Genomic DNA, 6863 nt, shown 5'->3' with positions numbered 1-6863 from the left:
CCTGCACAATAGAAGCGTTGCACCAGAATAGCATCTTTTCCACTGACTCCAAGTTATGTTTTGGTGGCTGGGCTATGAGGTGAGATCTCCACCCAGGAAGGATGTTCTGTTCCCTGTTCCAGCCATTTCCTGATGGGAGTGATATCAGGGTCAGCTATCTGAGCCTCCCTCAGCTGCTCAATGGTCCAACCATGGAATAATTGTGCCTCTGTATAGTCTCTGTGAGAAGAATCCTTTCTTCAGTTTGTGAATTTCAATCAGACTTTAGGTCCTCCACACCTGTACTTCCCATTCCAGGGGATGGGGATTTCACTACCCCACACTAAGCTCAACTCTACGGGATGAGCTTCAGTAGTTCCTGCTGTCACACTACCACCCAGGTCACACTGCACAGCTTGATGTCTTGACTTCTCCATGTTCAGCAATGGGTCTGGGATTTTGCAAGGGCAGAACTGACGACAAGGCCTTCTAGACAGAACATCGGCATTGCAGTGCTGCCATCCTGGGCGATGGATCACCTTGAAGTTTTACTCACCAAGCTTCTCAAGCCATCTGGATCTGGCTACCTGTCCCTCAGGCTCCTTCCTCCGTATTAGCCAGGCTAATTATTATTATTAGGCTATTATGATCCGTGTGGTACAGTAGTTCTGCTCAGTCTGGGAGTCTTCTAATGCCATAGGCCAGCACGCGCTCCTCACCGTCCTGCATCTGAGAAAGAACAGCTCCAATTCCAGTGTCACAAGCATCTGTGTCTAGAATGAGGTCCCCAGTATCAAGGGGGTAGCCAATGCCAGGTGTAGTGGTAAGTAGCTGCTTTAGTTCATCAAATGCCTCCTGGCATTCCTGCGTCCAGTGGAAACGGGCATACTTTTTGGTCAGAGCATGTAGGGGTTGAGCAACATTTACATTTACATTTAGTCATTTAGCTGACGCTTTTATCCAAAGCGACTTACAAGTTCTGTACGACAAGTCATCAGGAAGGGTACAACTCTATCAGCTTAGTAACAATGTTCATAAAGTGTTGAGTGCTACAGTGTACAGTAGGTTAGTTTATTAGGACAAGTGCATGATAGTAAGGTTAGTTAGGGTTAGATTTTATTTATTTATTTTATTTCAGATAATGGTTGAAGAAGTGCGTCTTTTGTGGACAGGTTTCGGCTGTCCTAACTGGGGTGGGTAGTTCAGTCCACCATTGTGGGGCAAGGACTGAGAATAGGCGACTTCTCTTTGATGACCCTCCCGGAGCTTGGATAGGAGTGGGTCTGAGGTGGCCAAAAGATGCAGAGCGTAGGGGTCTTGAGGGTGTGTAGTTAGAGACCATTGGCCGGAGGTAGGCAGGAGCGGTTCCCAGCAGCAAAGTATTTAACGAATCGTCTGTAGTATGATGCAAGGCCTACAAACTGGTGCACCTCACTGACATTGGATGGTCTAGGCCAGGGGTTCTCAAACCTTTTTATACCACAACCCCATTTTATTTTAGAAATGTTTTGGTAACCCCACACTTAACTCACTGAGCGCCAAAAACAAGATATCTCGTTTCTGACAGCCAGCGCTTGAGTGTCAATAACGAGATATCTCGTTTTTCGTTCCTTTTTCCTTTTTTTGATGATTATTATTCTAAACACTCGTGCAGGCCTTTGTGAGTGTGCCTGGGACCTCTGTCTACGTTATAATTGCAATGATAATCGAATCCCGACAGGTGGCAGTATCGCCTACCTTTGAACTGCATGGGCCAGTTTAGTGTGGGGCCGCAGCGAGAGCACCCAAATCACTAGGGAGCGAGCAGCAGTGATAGTGACAAACTACAGCCAACTGACGTTCGACAATGGCGATCGCCTAGAGCGAACTATTGGATATGATGAAGAAGAAGACAAAACGGATGATATGGATGATGATTATGGATGATAAGGTGCGTTTTCACCAGACTATGTTGGACTCAGCACTTCTGGTAAATCATAAAAATGCTATAGTCAAACCGGCCGATGAGGAAACCTATTCGGCTCCGTGGTATAGTCTGGCAAGAGCACACAATAGTAGCCTGCAATACAATGGCGAGCGAACTATTGGAGATGATGAAGAAGAATACAACAGATGAGGGCCACCTAACGTCATATGTATTGATCCTGTTCTGATCCAAGACACTTGGAGCGAGAGTGGAGTACCTGCTGACAAAGGTAACGTCTATTTTACGTCTATTTTACCGAACCCCATCATAAAACATGCTTTTGTAATGATCGCGGTGTCGGAAAACGACCCCCCCCCCCCTTTGTGAAGAAACATATGGTTGTGTTTACCTTTGACCTGGCAATAATATATGTTTCAGGCGAGCAGCCGCGAGATTTGCGCATATGCGCACAAAACACTATATCTCACAATCTAGAAAACCAGCCTGGATTATTGTGAAACGGGGCGATTTCTAGCGTGGTATAGCGCACACACGAAGGTATGTAGAAATAAACTGTTTTGTCCCTGTTGGAGTATAAAAGTGCCTGTCAAATGAGCCATACAATTGTCTCCATAGCTACAATAATAGAATATACGATTGGTCCGCAAACATCGTGAAAATGGTCAATAATGTTGGCGTCAGGGAGTAAAGATGGAAAAACAGCCTGGCAGTCAATGAGTTAATGTATCGTGGAATTTCAAACCTGGAAATAAACCTGGGATAGCCGCTGCAGCATTTCCGGTACATCTTTTCACAGTGTAATGATGTCATCTAAGTATACTAAGCAGGTCTCCCATTGCATGCCAGCAAGGACGCAGTCCATTAAACATTGAAACGTCGCTAGGGCGTTACACAGTCCAAACGGCATGACATTCCACTCAAAGAGCCCCTTCCTGCTGTAGAATGCGGAGGCCTTGCATGCTCTGGATGCAAGGTCCAATAGCCAGATGCAAGGTCCAGAGTGCTGAACCATTTGGTGCTGGATAAGGTGTCCAGAATGTCTTGTAATTGAGGCAATGGGTACGCATCTTTAATGGTACAGTCATTCAAAGCCCTGTAGTCCACACAGAGAGTAAGTATGGTCCTTTTTGCGTACCATGACAATGGGCGAGGCCCAACTGCTGTGGCTGTTACAGGCGAGTCCAGCCTCGAGGCTCTGCTGTACCTGCTGGTCAGCATTCAGTTGTTTTTCCTGGGACACCTGACAGGGTTTGAATGTCATGTTGCACTAGGCTAGTGCGGCCTAGGTCAATAGGTCCTGCAAAGAAGATGTCACATAGTCTTGCGGGAGCTTCGCTAGACAGCACTTTTCCGCGGTAGTCAGCTCAATCGCACAGAGCGGTGAGATTTTCTGGCATGGTGGGGAAGGCACGTCGGACTCTTGGGATTCAGTGGTGATGGTAGGGGGCTCCATCATATCTGCAGACTGGAGAAACCCTGCTAAAGCTCCTTTCTTGATGGTACAGTAACATCAGTGGTTCCTGGGTTAAAATACTCTGATTGGTATACACTTACTGGGCTGCGCTTCTAATAAGACCCGGGCCACCAGCAATCGGTGCTTCTCAACAAAGCCTTTTGTAGGGCATAGCAGCACCTCTCCTTTCACAGGGGTCCGGAAATGAGCATTTCCCGGTATAATGTACTCACGTCCTGCTTCTAGAACTGTGGTGTGAGATACTCTTACCGCATGTGCTCTAGGCCTGTTGTCTGGATGGAAGCATGATGGGAGATCGAGAGGCTGCTGAGCTGGTGCAGCTGCAACAACCTGGACCTCAACGCCAGAGATGGAGATGGTAGTGGACTTCAGGCGGAAGGCAGCCCCCCCCTCCCCGATCATTCTGGGAGGCACCCCGGTGGCCTCTGTGGACCACGGTGGCCTGAAATGGGAGCCGAACACCATTGCTCTCAATAAAAAGGCCTGGAAGAGGATGTTCTTCCTTCGTCAGCTGAGGACGTTTAGGCTGCCGAGGACTATGATGGTCCAGTTCTACACTGCCATCATCCAGTCCATCCTCACCCTCTCCATCATCACCTGGTTCCCTGCAGCCACGGTCAGGGACAAGGCCAAGCTGCAGCGGGTGATCCGATCAGCGGAGAGGGCGATCGGCTGCCCCCTTCCCTCCCTCGAGTCCCTACATTCCTCCAGGGCCTTGAGGAGGGCGAGGAAAATCATGGCAGACCCCGCCCACCCGGGTCACAACCTCTTCACCATGCTCCCCCACGGCAGACGGCTACGGCTGCCCAAGACATTAAAGTCCCGCCATAGACTCAGCTTCTTCCCCTCAGCAACTCGCCTGGTAAACGAGTCAGGTGTCCCCCTGCTCCCCCCCTCTATGGCGAGCTGCAAGGGCTGGACCTCCGGACTTGAACTATGCTGCACTGTTTCCATGTCCCCTACCACTGCACTTTTTACAGTCTTATTGTTGTCTCACTGTTCTGTCCTGTCTTGCACTTTACTTATAATTATTTATTATTTATTACTGTTGTATTGTTCTAAATTGTGAAACGCATGCACTGTAATCGTCAAATCACGTTCCATTTGTACTGCAATATGGTGAATAAAGTAATCTGAATCTGAATCTGAATCTGATATTTGTTCACCGAACAACACAATCTTTCCGTTGCCAAAGTCCAGATGTGCCCTTGACTGCTCTAGGAATGGATGGCCCAGGATGGCCTCAGCACTGCTTGGCAGGTCGGCAAGTATGAACTCTACACCCACAGTCTGGCTGCCAATCTGAACAGGTAAGTGAGCTTCACCCAAGACGGTGACATTCCCAGGACCAATTACTGTACGCCACATGTGTCCAATACCCGAGCAATTGTCCCAGTTTGTATCTTTTTGTCTCCTTTGTTTGTATTGCGCAGGGATAGGCTTGGGGTGGTTCTGGTTCTGCTTTGTGGGTGCTGGTGCTGCACCATTTTCTCCCTCAGCTTCATCAGAGTGCACTGCACCGAGCTATAGTTGCTTTTTCGCATCTACTCCCGAACTATGCATGCGCAGATTGCCCACGGAGTCTAGGTCTATCAATCTGCCCATGCGTAGTTCGGAAGTAGGTGCGAAAAAGCGACTATAGCTCGGCTGAGAAAGTGCCGATCGACATGGGATTGGTCGCGCTGTGTTCAGGAGACTAGGCGTATACAAATCTATTGGATCATGTCTCCAGCACCCCCACAGACGTAGCAACAACCACTTAATGTCGAGGCTCTCATCTCTCTCCTCCATGAGCTCAATGTAACGCGGAAGTGCAGTGGTCTATATACATCCCACAACGCATCACAAGGAGCAGGCAACATCCTAATCTTACAATATAGGAGTATCTTAAATACCTTAACCAATTTACCACACTACAGAAGGTTAACCTTTCACTACCACAGTGTGGTAGTGGAAGGGTTAACCTTCTGTAGTGTCACAGTGAAAGGGTTAACCATTTTGTAGTGTGGTAGTTAAACACTGAACGTAGTTCAAAACAGTTGAAGGTTGTACTCAAGATAGGGTATACCTCAAAATGAGATAAACAAAACCAATGATTGTCTGATCATTTCAAATTAAAAGCACAATTCAAATGAAAATGTATTATTGCAGGTGAACAGTACTACACAAGATGGAAAGATAATGGACTCGTACTGTGGAATAAAATTATATGGCTACATGAGTAGAGCTCCGGACTCATGATTGGAAAATCACTGGTTCGAGCCCCGGTCAAGGCTGCTGTCGGAAAGTGGTGTTGTTGTCCAGCAGGGAGCACTCTGTCCTCTGGACTTGTCAGTAACAATGCCGCTTTTACAGTGATAGGGACACCGTACAGCTGCGAGTGCCGTCCTTCGGATGAGACACTAAACCGAGGTCCTGACTGAATTTGGTTAAAGAACCCAGGACGCCTATCCTAAAGAGTAGGGGGTTCCCCCGACGTTCCTGGTCAAATTCCCAATCAGGTATATGACATCAAGGCCACCTAATCATCCCTTCCCCTTAATTGACTGATATTAATCCCTGTCTCCTGAGCCATTGTGTAGTGTGATGTGTGCCAGGTGCCAGTGTATGGTAGCCATTGAGCCTGCGTAGCCCAAGGTTGGGTGCTACCAGTGGTGGTGAAGGAGGCAATTTCCACCCTACATTGTAAAGCGCTTTGAGTGTCTAGAAAAGCGCTATATAAATGCAATTAATTATTATTATTATTATTACGGTGTCATTGGATTGGATCTTTCCCCCATGCTGTGAATCCTGGTGGCTGGGAGGCAGGACATCACTGTTGCTAAACTGAAAAGACAAAACTTCCCCCTTTTCTACAGCAAGAAGTCACCTTGAGATTCGGTTGAAGGGACATCAGAGTGGAGGATGCTTCTGGAAGCTCGGTTTTAGCAGATGTTTACCATATTCCCAGTCCTAAATACAAATACCATATTTATTTTCGAGGGAGAGGTATATGGAGGATTCTCATTATCACGCCAAAACATTCCACATCAACAAGCCGGCGCATTTCCCCCCCTCTCCCGGTAAACGTCAGCGTCTGATTAAGTATCGGGGAACGAGTATTAAACATCAAGCGGTAACATCGCTGACATTCGAGCCTATACTGCTGTTCGCAGCATCTTTCAGGCTTAGAGTTAATCACCTCGCAAACACAAGACTCCTCTCGCTGCCACTTTCATGCAGGATTAACAGGCCGGCTATGTGCTTTAATTAATGCCGACTTTTCTCTTTCATAGCAGACAGAGATAATTGTGTTGTGCTGCTTATCAGAGGATTCAGGTGCTTGTCGTTCATCATTTCGATGAACGTTGTTTGAAATAACACGTGACTATTTTTCCTACCTATAGCGTTTGCCATTCATCTTTCGTCTTCGCTGAACATTTCTCATCTGACAAGACACGCATAATTGTATTCTATAACTTTGTTATTGTTGTTTGGCTTGCC

Source organism: Notolepis coatsorum (genome assembly GCF_963971535.1).
Source record: "Notolepis coatsorum genome assembly, chromosome: 1".
NCBI classification, from domain to species: domain Eukaryota; kingdom Metazoa; phylum Chordata; class Actinopteri; order Aulopiformes; family Paralepididae; genus Notolepis; species Notolepis coatsorum.
The sequence above is the reverse complement of the archived record's forward strand: the minus strand, read 5'-3'. Positions refer to the sequence as shown.